This window comes from Haliotis rubra, unplaced genomic scaffold, assembly GCF_003918875.1.
Source record: "Haliotis rubra isolate DU_JTF1 unplaced genomic scaffold, ASM391887v1 Scf2, whole genome shotgun sequence".
Taxonomy (NCBI): Eukaryota; Metazoa; Mollusca; class Gastropoda; order Lepetellida; family Haliotidae; genus Haliotis; species Haliotis rubra.
Window position 1 is genome coordinate 4,654,791 of NW_025766002.1, and position 14,134 is coordinate 4,668,924.

Below are 14,134 nucleotides of genomic sequence, written 5' to 3' on the forward strand. Positions count from 1 at the left end.
GATCTGGTCCATCACATTGTCTGGATCTCGTCCATCACATGGTCTGATCTGGTCCATCACATGGTCTGGGACTTGTGTTTGAGCAAATTGTGAGAATGATAGATGCAACCTTAGGCACAGAACATGCTTACCCTTTGTGCGAACACCTGTTATCATCACTGATTTCCAGTTATGAATTTATTTTTAAAAGTTAAAAAGAATCAGTCCACTGGTTCAAGATAAACGATCTGATTTCACACCATGTGATAGTGCATTACTGATATGTAATAGGTCCATAACTTTTTCACTCTGGATGTGGCCCATCACATTGTCTGGATAAGGTCCATCATATTGTTTGGATCTGGTCCATAACTGTCACTCACGACCTGGTCCATCACATTGTCTGGATCTCGTCCATCACATGGTCTGGATCTCGTCCATCACATGGTCTGATCTGGTCAATCACATGGTCTGATCTGGTCCATCACATTGTCTGGATCTCGTCCATCACATGGTCTGATCTGGTCCATCACATGGTCCAACACATTGTCACTTTGGTCCATAACTTTGTCACTTTGGTCCATAACTTTTTCACTCTGGATGTGGCCCATCACATTGTCTGGATCTCGTCCATCATATTGCTTGGATCGGGTCCATAACTGTCACTCACGACCTGGTCCATCACATTGTCTGGATCTCGTCCATCACATTGTCTGGATCTCGTCCATCACATGGTCTGGATCTGGTCCATCATATTGCTTGGATCGGGTCCATGGTCAATCCACATCTGATCTCACGACCATGGTCATCGTCCATCACATTGTCTGGATCTCGTCCATCACATTGTCTGGATCTCGTCCATCACATGGTCTGGATCTCGTCCATCACATGGTCTGGATCTCGTCCATCACATGGTCTGGATCTGGTCCATCACATGGTCTTGATCTCGTCCATCACATTGTCTGGATCTGGTCCATCACATGGTCTGGATCTCGTCCATCACATGATCTGGATCTGGTCCATCACATTGTCTGGATCTCGTCCATCACATGGTCTGGATCTGGTCCATCACATTGTCTGGATCTGGTCCATCACATGGTCTGATCTGGTCCATCACATGGTCTGATCTCGTCCATCACATGGTCTGGATCTCGTCCATCACATGGTCTGATCTGGTCCATCACATTGTCTGGATCTCGTCCATCATATTGCTTGGATCGGGTCCATAACTGTCACTCACGACCTGGTCCATCACATTGTCTGGATCTCGTCCATCACATTGTCTGGATCTCGTCCATCACATTGTCTGGATCTCGTCCATCATTTTGCTTGGATCGGGTCCATAACTGTCACTCACGACCTGGTCCATCACATTGTCTGGATCTCGTCCATCACATGGTCTGGATCTCGTCCATCACATGGTCTGGATCTCGTCCATCACATGGTCTGGATCTGGTCCATCACATGGTCCATCACATGGATCTGGTCCATCACATGGTCTGGATCTTGTCCATCACATGGTCTGGATCTCGTCCATCACATGATCTGGATCTGGTCCATCACATTGTCTGGATCTCGTCCATCACATGGTCTGGATCTGGTCCATCACATGGTCTGGATCTGGTCCATCACATGGTCTGGATCTGGTCCATCACATGGTCTGATCTGGTCCATCACATGGTCTGATCTGGTCCATCACATGGTCTGATCTGGTCCATCACATGGTCTGGGACTTGTGTTTGAGCAAATTGTGAGAATGATAGATGCAACCTTAGGCACAGAACATGCTTACCCTTTGTGCGAACACCTGTTATCATCACTGATTTCCAGTTATGAATTTATTTTTAAAAGTTAAAAAGAATCAGTCCACTAGTTCAAGATAAACGATCTGATTTCACACCATGTCATAGTGCATTACTACAATAGGATCTGTATTGCATACCCCCATTCGCATTCAACAGTATCGTTTGAAAGGACATTTGCTATATGCACTTCTTGTCTCGATGAAACACGAGTCTCGAGTCAGTTGTTTGGAAAGACCCACTGTGTTATGTCAACAACAGCAGAGTATCTACTTCCGCCTTTACCACCGACGTGCACTTCAGACAGCTGTTGAAATGATTCTAGATAGACGAGAGTCGCATGTATATATAGGGACACATTATGACATGGGAATATTATTGCTAAATCCGTCTTACACCGACCAACTACCGATTGCGTGGTCTTAATGTGTTTCTCCAGCGCCTGACGTGTGTGCCACTGAGGTAGCCATAACTTACGGTAGGTACAACATTATCAATGTACCAAGGACAATCGCTCTGATTTCAAACTTGCATGATGTGTTTGAAAGCTTGACGTCTCAAGGTATGAGTACACATAGTCTTTTAGAAATGTCATGGAAAGGCTGAAATGGGGAACTCATTAGGATGACCAACGATTCGACCTAGTGTACTACTATTACTATTTGTTTTGTTAACTGATCCATGTTAATTGTTCTGGTAGTTCAAGGATTCAGAAGCCACAGTGTCGTCCTTTAACTTACCACGTATTGTGAGTGTTCTCTTGCTAAAATAAAGTGTGTGTCGTGTCGCGTTGACTGTGTAATCCATTTCTAAATAGATCTATTGTAGAATATTCAAAATCTAGGTCATGAATATTGACTTTCACTATACTACCTATATGTGTGTGTATGTTGTGTAGAACAATCAGCTAAATGATTATACTCACTCCGTGTGTGTAACAGAGGGAGAGGGAGAGAAGGTAGGGTATATTATGTTGCATAACTTTGTTGTGTAAAAATATCAGCTAAACGTATATATTTCTCCATGTGTGTGAGAAAAAGAGGTATATTATGTTGCATAGCTTTGTTGTGTAAAAATATCAGCTAAACGTATATATATTCTTCATGTGTGTGAGAGAAAGAGGTATATTATGCTGCATAACTTTGTTGTGTAAAGATATCAGTTAGCGAAGAGAGAGAGAGAGAGAGAGAGAGAGAGAGAGAGAGAGAGAGAGAGAGAGAGAGATTACGTTGTCTAAATGTGTTGTGTAGAAATATCACCTATAAAATTTTGTTTGTAAAGTAATTGCATAGATTTAATAACCATAATAACTGGCATTGAGCATATATACACAGTGGGAATTATGGTAGAATATGAATAATAAATGCATAGTTCACGTTGGGGCATCTCTGGCAAAAACGATGCGTATTATTCGACGCTCCGCTGAGTTTCCAAGTATATAGTTTCGATTTCGTTTTCGCCGAAATACTCTATAGCCTTTATTTAACATTGCCCGTATTGTCCAGGACTCATATGGGTCGTCTGTTGATGTCATGTATATATTGAATGGGGTGTGTGTTTGAAGCGTGACTATGAGATCCACGCTGAAATGTTCACCTACCTCGTCTAAACTTTCTGCTTCTACGTAAGAAACTGTGCGACATTCACTACTGTGCACCTGGACTGTTGTTTGTTAAATCTCACCTGACCATATGAAAGAGAGCGATAGAGAGAGAAAAGTAACAGAGAGAGAGATAAAGAGTGGGAGGAGAGAGAGGGGGGGAAGGGGAGAGAGAGATCAAAAGTGGAAGAGAAGAGAGAGGGAGAGAAAGAGAGATAAAGAGTTCGAGAGAAGAGAGAGAGAGAAGGGTGAGATAAAGAGTGGGAGAAAGAGAGAGAGAGAGAGACAGAAGGGTGAGATAAAGAGAGAGATAAAGAGTTCGAGAGAAGAGAGAGAGAAGGGTGAGAGAGATAACGACTGGGAGAGGAGAGAGAGCGGGGAAAGGTGAGAGAAAGAGGGAGATAAAGAGTTCGAGAGAGAGAGAGAGAGAGGGTGAGAGAGATAGAGATGGGAGAAAGAGAGAGGGAGAGAGACAGAAGGGTGAGATATAAAGAGAGATAAAGAGAGAGAAGAGAGAGAGAGAAAGGTGAGAGAGATAAAAAGAGTGGGAGGAGGAGAGAGCGGGGAAAAGGTGAGGATAGAGATAGAGAGATAAAAGAGTTCGAGAGAAGAGAGAGAAGGGTGAGAGATATAAAGAGAGAGGGAGAGAGAGAGCGGGGAAAGGTGAGAGAAAGAGGGAGATAAAGAGCGAGAGAAGAGAGAAGAGAGAGAAGGGTGAGATAAAGAGTGGGAGAAAGAGAGAGGAGAGAGACAGAAGGGTGAGATAAAAGAGAGAGATAAAGAGTTCGAGAGAAGAGAGAGAGAAGGGTGAGATAAAGAAAGTGGGAGAAAGAGAGAAAGAGACAGAAGGGTGAGAGAAAGAGGGAGATAAAGAGTTCGAGAGAAGAGAGAGAGAAGGGTGAGAGATATAAAGAGTGGGAGAGGAGAGAGAGCGGGGAAAGGTGAGAGAAAGAGGGAGATAAAGAGTTCGAGAGAAGAGAGAGAGAGAAGGGTGAGATAAAGAGTGAGATAAAGAGAGAGGGAGAGAAGGGTGAGAGATAAAAGAGAGGGAGAGAGGCAGGGGAAAGGTGAGATAGAGAGAGAGAAGAGTTCGAGAGAAGAGAGAGAGAAGGGGGAGAGAGATAAAGAGGGAGAGAGAGAGAGACAGAAGGGTGAGATAAAGAGAGATAAAGAGTTCGAGAGAAGAGAGAGAAGGGTGGAGAGAGATAACGAGGTGAGAGAGGAGAGAGCGGGAAAGGTGAGAGAAAGAGGGAGATAAAGAGTTCGAGAGAAGAGAGAGAGAAGGGTGAGATAAAGAGTGGGAGAAAGAGAGAGGGAGAGAGACAGAAGGGTGAGATAAAGAGAGAGATAAAGAGTTCGAGAGAAGAGAGAGAAGGGTGAGAGAGATAAAGAGTGGGAGAGGAGAGAGAGCGGGGAAGGGTCAGATAAAGAGAGAGATAAAGAGTTCGAGAGAAGAGAGAGGGAGAAGGGTGAGATAAAGAGTGAGATAAAAGAGAGAGGGAGAGAAGGGTGAGAGATATAAAGAGTGGGAGAGGAGAGAGAGCGGGGAAAGGTGAGAGAAAGAGGGAGATAAAGAGTTAGAGAGAAGAGAGAGAGAAGGGTGAGATAAAGAGTGGGAGAAAGAGAGAGGGAGAGAGACAGAAGGGTGAGATAAAGAGAGAGATAAAGAGTTCGAGAGAAGAGAGAGAGAAGGGTGAGAGAGATAAAGAGTGGGAGAGGAGAGAGAGCGGGGAAGGGTGAGATAAAGAGAGAGATAAAGAGAGAGAGAGAAGAGAGAGAGAGAAGGGTGAGATAAAGAGCGGGAGAAAAGAGAAAGGGGGAGTAGGGTGAAAAAAGAGATAAAGAGTGGGAAAGGAGAGAGAGGGGGAATGGTGAGAGAAAGAGAGATAAAGAGCGGGAGAGGAGAGAGACAGAAGGGTGAGATAAAGAGTGAGATACAAGAGAGAGGGAGAGAAGGGTGAGAGATATAAAGAGTGGGAGAGGAGAGAGAGCGGGGAAAGGTGAGAGAAAGAAAGAGATAAAGAGTTCGAGAGAAGGGAGAGAGAAAGGGTGAGATAAAGAGAGAGAAAATATATTATAGAGAGAGAAGAGAGATAGGGGAGAGAGAGAAAAAGACATGGAGAGAGAAACAGAGACAGACAGAGAGATAGACAAAAAGGGGGAGGGTATGTAGTAAGGCTGTTAAGGTATGGCAGTTATGATCACCTAAGATCTAGGACCGAACAGAACTTCCGAAATCTTCCAGTGCCTGTTCTTTCTAAACTAGACCACCCAAGTATCTGTGTTTCAGTGAAGCATCACCAGATACACATCAGCGTCAGAGAAGTGTAGTACAACCAGAAATTATTGAGAATTTAAAGATGTGTTGGGTCGTTGTCCTGCTGGAAAATTCAAAAATTTCCATAGAACACGTGAGCAGATGGAAGTAAATGTCCCTCGAGAATATCTGTGTACCGCTCACTGTTCATATTCCTTTCAAATACACAGAGGGGCGTTGCCCTAACACAGATAAACCACCCCACACGTTAAATTTCGGACTGTACTTTGGGCGCTGATACAAAGGTTTTTCAGTTTGTTTGGTTCAGAATTTCAGGGTATTAGGAAACAGACACACAGAACTTTCATCTGAGAAAATCACATTGTCCCAGTTAAAATTTCTATGCTGTAAGCACCAGTTCAACCTTCGCTCCCTTTGTTCAGGTTTCATGATCGGTGATGGAATTCCTCGATTTTTTTGCCAACCCATTGCATGCAGCTCAGTTCTAATTGTCTCCTTACAGACAGCCACAGTTCCTCTATCAATCATATCCAGCCTTAAGTTTTCTAAACTCCTTCGTTTGTTTTTAGAAACAATAATACCAAGCCGCCTCCTGTCACCGACAGTCAATTTTCTGGGCCTACCTGGTGCTCAATGCCATATCCATTTGCAATATTTTTCAAAACACGATAAACAGTGGACAAAGGGATGCCTGTTCTACTTGAAATCACTTTAGCTGATCTGATGTCCTTGTTATAATACTCTAAAATCAACTTCCTCTTCTCTAAATCATCCATACTGAGGATCACTGAAAATGTCGTCTGCTAGCAAAAAAACAAAGGGGTATAACTCTTCACAAACTAATGAAAAAGGATAAACGGAGTCGTCTCTCTTGAATGAAGCCAAGCACTTGATAGCTGGTCAAGGTTGTTTATACTAGAAATCCAATTAAACATATTCCTAAAATTCGCAATAATTTCTGGCCATACTATACATATTGTGTCCTGTCGTTTATGGAGTACCCTAAGATCTGTGGTAGGTTACTGACTTTCTTCTCTTTCCTTTATGTCATGGGAAGCCGAATCCCTTTCACGTGGATAGAGCGTTTGTTCGGAGACGGGAAGGTCGATGGTACGATTCCCAACTGGACCAGACCAAAGATATAGAAAGACGGTACTTGTTGTTGCAATGCCAAGTTGTCAGTCTTCAGTGGACAAAACGAAGACTGGCTAGCTCGGAGTTTAGCATACTGTGTCTGAGAGGTGTATTGAATTAGACAGCGGCAGAGTAATGTCAGTGGACTAGACACATGTATATGGGAGGACTGGTACAAGCTTCACGTGCACGCGTTCACAAACACACACAAGTACGCAGGCACGTGCGCGCGCAGATGCATGTGCAAAAACACCTCCACGTGAAACAGCATATCACCTCACCTTACAAAGTACAGGGTATTCTTCCGACGTGGGTGGGTGGGGTAGCCTAGTGGTTAAAGCGTTCGCTCGTCACGCCGAAGACCCAGGTTTGATTGCCCTCATGTGTACAATGTGTGAAGCTCGTTGCGGGAAATTTGCAAATAGCTCCTTGTACGAAACTATAGAATTAACATTCGCAGGCGAATAATGTGTGACGTAGAAGGAAAGTTCACTCTCACCTTAAATCTTTGTCTGCATTTGGGTGGTTTTACTGGTCTCATTCTTTTGTGAATAAAATAATTTATGCAAATGTGCATGTCCGAAATAGGGTCTAAGAAATGATGTACTTATCAAAGTTGTTGTTTTACCACAAGGTCAGTGTAAACAATCAAACTTTAAACAATCCCTGAATATAGTTAAGTTCTGCTTCCTTTTGTGTGATTGAATGACTTTGAAATTCAAGGTCACTTCTTATGTATAAACATGTAAACAAAACATGGCTACTAGCTCAACATTGCATGAATGAATGAATGAATGAATAATCTTTATTTTAACCATTGAATCAGTATTTCTGCTTCTAGAGATTTTTGCTCAAAACAAGGTAATTTGACTTAAGCTTCAGGTATATCGATAATCTAATATCGTTCAAAAACCATCAAATAGCTAATTCCCTTCCACTGATGTATCCTACTGAAGCTGAAATGAAGGAGGCAAGTGAGACTGCCTCGTGTGTTTCATATATAGTTAGATCTGGGCTTAAAGATTCGCTGTGACAAAAAACTCTCCTCCAGGCTGTTCGACAAAAGGAATGATTAATTCCAGTCACCTTTCCCTTCATGTCAAGCAATATTTCGACAACTTTAGCCTTTGATGGTTACACTTGACAATCGAACATGATCTTTGTGCCATGAATTCCAAGACAGTCATACGACTCTAGCTCATAAATTGTTCGGTCACAGATACAACAAAGTCATTCAACACCTCAGCAAAGCTTTCAAAACGTTTTCTGGTAGGCGTGGGAAGGATATATCACGCATTATTGACTTAGACCGTAGGTTCACGAAGGTTGAACAGCTTACAAGCATTTGCATAATATGTTTATAATGGGTGTCAACGGTGGAACTCACCGTTTCCCGAACACCTATTATTACCACTATTTTCATAGTGGTTCATAAATACATGCGCATCTCATGTAGCGATCTCAACGCTGACAAACACAACAGACATATTTTTAGAGAGAGCAGATTGTTTGTGTGGCCACCCTACTGAAGATGCACGTCATTATTTCTTTGTATGTCCCAGATTTGATGCTGTAAGAATAAACAAATTTTATTATACCAATGGCTTTTCATTAGAAACAATCTTATACTGAACGTCTTCCATGGACCCACAAATTCAATCACATATCTTAAAATCAGTCCATCTATTTATAATTGAAACTAGGCGCTTTAACTGAGCAAGTCATACACTAAAACCTATAATTCTCAAAGCTATACTACTATGGATCCCGACTGCAGATGCCATCATGATTTTAATTTTCGGACTACATGTCATACCATCTACTTTCATTTTAGATATCATATTTTCTTGTCATGATACTGTTTCATATATCTATGTATATTGGAGCGGTCTTCATATAAGTTCTTTTGAGCTTGTTGACCAATCCAGTTCATGAAAATTCTGTCTTTGCTTTTTCATGAAATTAATATGTTTAAACCACATGCGCATAACATCGTCGGGATTGTACATCGACTCTGCTTTAAGCAGAAACTACATATGTATGTGGAAAAGGATGTGTAGCTTCTTTATACGAAGAGTATAATTAGTGTAGATATTATAGATATATAAACATTATGTCATTTCACAAGAGATTGCAAAAACATAAGTGACCTAAATCACCAATAAAGTTTCTGCGATAGGTACAGTATGGACTGTAGGTTCGAGTCTTTGTTTTCTCTTGAGACTAGGTTAATAACAGTAGTCCGTGTTGTAAGGTTCATGCATTCCGCCATGAGTATAACGCCACCAATAGTTCCAAATTATCCCACACAATCTACAAGAAGCAAATATTTATGAAGCATCATATTATCTAAATTTCCAAGCAGTGTTTTTCTCTCAAACTGTAACGTGTCACAAACAAGCAGTTGATGATGAACAATGCCATTATCGACATTATCGATGTTATTGGTAAGATGCTGACTTAACAACACCATATATCGACCACAGATATACCAGATATGTTGAATTTACTCAGCTGTATTGAACATGTTACCTCAAAATTGTACCAGACGATCGTGATAGCTAGCTATATATTTAGACGGTCCGTCAGAAATCTAGGTCGGACGGGCTTTATTTCATACACTGCCCAATGTTTACACTGATAACTCATTGAGATTTCATGCCCCAGTATACGAAGTATACTGACTGCGAGCCTCGTGTTACCCCTTTAATACCAAGTACCAGCCAGGGTAACAACAAACTTCATGTTTCAATTAAATTTTGTTTGTGTGATGCGACCAGGGATCGAACCACGACATTCCTCTCTCCGACAGACGCTCCGACTACTAGACCAAATAGCACTACTAAATGAGTAGATAAAAGTCCTGCTAGATATCTATTCGTTACATGCATTAACATCAGAAAGTATATTTTAGTCTCTTATTATGTTTGAATATGGCCATCGGTACATGAAGAATCATAGGCGGATCCAGAGGGGTGGGGGGGGTGGGGGTGGGGTGTGCGCACCCCCACTTTTGTCCTGAAAGTTGATTAAATGACCATTGAAACTCGGGTGAAAATGAAGTGTGCACCCTCCCTTTTCTCAATAGTGTGCACCCCCCTCCCCCCTTTCTTAAAAAGCTGTATCCGCCCCTGAGAATAGTATTCAAAGTATTAAAGATCAGACCATCTTTATGTGTGAGTGAGTTTGGTTTAACGTCAGTTTCAGCAGTATTCCAGGTATACGATGGCGTGTCAGTTTAAAGGGGGAAGAGAAAACGCAGTGATGCAGTGACCAGATGGTGGCCACATGAATACGTGCAAATGCCTAGGTGCGGGTACAGTAACGCGCAATAAACTTGGACAAAGTTGACTATGTGTGCCAGTCCACCCTGCTGTGAATGGGTACCTCTTAAAGGAGAATACTAGACAATTGCAATAATTTGCTGGGTGAAAGATAAAGTCATCAGAAACATGTACCCCAATTTTTATTTCAAAAATATGGTTTATTATGTTTTTACCGCGGAAACAGTTTCTGTTATCTGAGCTTCGGCCATTATGCATATTCCGCTGGAACTCACGTGACCTTTCCCCTCGTGGCGTCATATGTGACTAGCGTCCGCCATATTGCCAATGTACAAGCGCTACAGTAATTACAAATCGTGTTGTTTCTGTCGATGGTGTATTCCGTTGCCTGGGGATGCACGGAATCATCGAACAATAGAAAGAGCCACCATTTATTCCGTTTTCCAAGTAAAGAGACAGATTTAGGCAGGAAAAATGTTCCGATCATTCCGAGTCGGACGCATATGAAAGATACAAGCACACGTGGGGTATACAAATCCCAAAGCTAGCCTGAAGAAGTAAGAATTACCCACGAGATTCATTTAAACTCCATCATTCCCTGTTACAACTTACCGTCAGTGGTATTTGCAACATAAATTTAATCAAGTCCGATCGCCAATCGAATTGCCCCCGCTGCAAATTGCCTCAGCAAATTTGGTCAAATTGCCCCGGAGTTTTGGTCAAATTGCCCAAGGGGGGTAGTCAAAATGCCCAAATTTATTTAAAATGATTAAATGTAGGCCACAAATGTATAGTTTTGTCAACTTTGATATTATGTTCTTCATATAAAAGTATACATAGTTATGAGTTTACTAATGGAACGTTTATCAGAAATATTACTTCCTAATAACTTATATATGAAGAACATAACAACAGAGTTGACAAAACTATGCATTTACGGCATATATTTAATCATGTTAAATAAACTTGACCAAATTAGAATGAATGACCAAATTGCTGGGGCATTTTGTAGCTGGGGCAGTTTGACTGGTACCCATCCGATATATATTATCAAAATCAGTAAGAGATTTCACATGAGCTTAAAAATGTTTCGCTATGACCTTCTTTTCGGTTTGGAGCCGTAAATGCTGCAGACTACCCGAAACTTTGCCGAATACAACGGCAAATCATGAAGTACTTGTTGCTTTCATTGTTTTCCATTTTGCATCAGACTCGCTATTTGTCAGTAGTGTGTGCCGTGAAAGTTGTTCTGTTTTCACATTGGCTGACAAGATGTCATTCCAAGGCCATGGCCGAGTACTATAACTATTTCCATAACCAAACACTGGGGAAACAAACATTGTCCTGACTAATATTTTATAATTCACCAGTTTTCGGGAATAACTTCTCTGCGTCGCGAATATTATCTCTGCTCGACCAGGCTGGGATTTTGTGTGGAGATTTGCTACGTAGTACGTTATTAATGAGAACTAGGATCCTAATTTCTTTCAACAAAAAAACTCAAGTGTAATTTTTGTAGCAGATAATTTCTATTTTCCCCCGTCTGAAGCATAATTATTGTGTTTTTAATTCTACACCCTACAGTCACCCATTTGTCACAAAAGGAACTGCAACCACATTGCAAAAAATATAATTATTAGGGACTGGTCATATATTAATAGGGGATGGGTTTACTAGTTGGAACTGTATCACATTTTGCTGACAAATAGTATTCTTGGTAAATGATATAGTCTATTTTTAAATTTATTTTGAACTCAAGCGGTGCCTCCGTTTCGCTTGATTCTTCTTCTTCATCTTCACTGGAAGATTGTCTTGCAAAATGTAAAATCGGATCGTATTGATACGGTCTAACATCCATTTCAGAAATTAGACTAGTCAAATTTCTAAGAAATGTGGATTTTAAGGATGCATGAGGCATTTTTGAGTAAAAGCAAGCAAACAACATTTTCTGGGGCAGTTTTTCGTGCTGAATACGAATCTGTTGTTGCTAAGCTCAAAAATGCCTAATTAGGTCACAAATTGGGTTCAAAGGTCAATGAGTGCAAAATTCAAATTTTTTAAAAAGTGTTTTATTTATCATTCTCCATCCATACAATGAACTCAGTTTACAATATATTGATTAATAATGGTACCACAGGATTTCAAAATGTTGGATTTCATGGAAATGCTGAAGGAAAAATTTCGTATTTTTGCAAATATCTCCCTTATGGAGCCACTTTTAGTTTTTGCGTGAAGAGCTACTTTTTACAAGCATTTTTGCTCAAAATGCAAAGCAAGGCTGAATCTTTTCCTTTTGTTGACAAATTACATTCCAGGCAAACTGTGTAGGTCACAAAAATCGCATATTAAGCGCATAATTACTTCAAAGGTTAATGAGTGTGACAGGATGCGATAGGCATTTTTACATGTATGCCACACGAATGCTTTTATACTGCTTCACATGCATGTCAAATGAAACTGCTTTCATTCATGCAGTGAGTTTGATTAATGATTTTAGCAACATTATTACCCACAGAACAGTTCAGGAAATCACAGGAACAGGTGGGAACCCTATCTGATAATGCCATCGATGGCACAGCTCTATGCTAGTCCAAGTCTTATCTGTCGTCCCGTCACCAGCATGTACTGATAGAGGATCATTACTCTAACCCAGCTCATCTATTTTGTGGTGTCCCACAAGGATCGGTCTTAGGTCCGGTCTTGTTCAGTCTTTACATCAAAGATCTTGGGAAAATCATGGAAGCCCACCATGTTGATCGCCATCACTTTGCTGATGATTCCTAAAATGTACAAAGTCTTCTTACCTACTATGGATCAAGCAACACCCGCCTTGAACGACCTACAACAGTGCTGTGAGGAAACCAAGAGCTGGCTGTTTTACTACATGCTGAAATTGAACAGCTCAAAGACAGAGTGCATTCTACTGGGTCCTGCAAAACGTTGCTCCCAGGGCTCATTTAATGCTCTTGATTTTGATGGAGAAAGTATTCCATTCTCACAGAAAGTAAGAGATCTTGGTGTCATCCTTGACTCTGACCTCTCTTTGGATGATCATTATGCCATGTAATGACCTGCCTGGACTGTTGTAACTGTCTCCTAGCCGGTGCAAACAAATCACAAATCCAGAGATTTCAACGAATCCAAAATGCTGCGGCACGTGTCGTGACTAGATCGAAGAAGTTTGACCACATCTCTCCCATTCTTCAATTTCTTCATTGGCTTCCAATCGAGAACCGAATCCGCTTTAAACTCCTCTGCCTCACCTACCGCTGCCTGTCTGGATGCGCTCCTGCTAATCTCTCCAATCTTCTTATGCCATTTAAACCAGATAGATCCCTTCGTTCTCAGGACAAAAACCTTCTGCTTGTTTCTATAGCAAACAGTGTTCGCTACTACAGCAGATCATTCCCCTACGCAGCTTCAACAGCGTGGAATGATCTTCCCCTCTCTCTCCGGAACACCAGTGACTTCTCTAGCTTCCGATCAAAACTGAAAACTCACCTTTTCCTGATGTCTTTCCAACTTTGCTGAACTCTGAGCATACTTCAGTATGGATATATGCACGTTAGAAATGCCCTATTATTTCTATTATTATTATAATGTGTCAAATACATAGTATGAAGATGAAGGCGAAAGTGGAACATAAATGCATACAAGCCATGTGCTATGACTGAAGGATCGAGGCTGTACTAAAAGACTTTGCAATCACATATTTGGTTTTAGGAATCTTTGTGCCGGAGGATTTTGTTAGTTGATGCACTGCTTGTACTTTTTTATTCAAATGGTGCAGTGTGAGTATGAAGAAGGTGAAATAGGCCCATCTGATGTTGAACAGGTTAAGAACAAAAGGGTTAGAAGTACAGGGCACTTCGCACCAAGGTACCAAGTCCATCTTGTTTGATGTTCTCACAAAAAGTGTGTCCTGCCCCCAAGAAAAATGAAAAAGAAAATCTCCCAAAGACCAAGTTCCTTGAAAACACTGCCCCAGTGTGTGGATCTAGTGCTTGGAGAACCCGGGTGTAACTGATGATGTGCCAAGCATTCTATATGGTATAGT

At 41.3% G+C, this 14,134-nt stretch overlaps 1 protein-coding gene across 1 annotated transcript in view; it reads left to right on the forward strand.

The window, feature by feature from the left end:
• The first annotated feature begins 1,994 nt into the window (after nt 1–1,994).
• The window catches only part of LOC124275388 (scavenger receptor class F member 1-like), a 39,414-nt gene continuing 27,274 nt past the window's right edge, over nt 1,995–14,134 (forward strand). The window contains exon 1 of the mRNA XM_046710921.1: nt 1,995–2,259. The gene's annotated coding sequence lies outside the window, so the exon portion shown is untranslated. The remainder of the gene's footprint in view (nt 2,260–14,134) is intronic.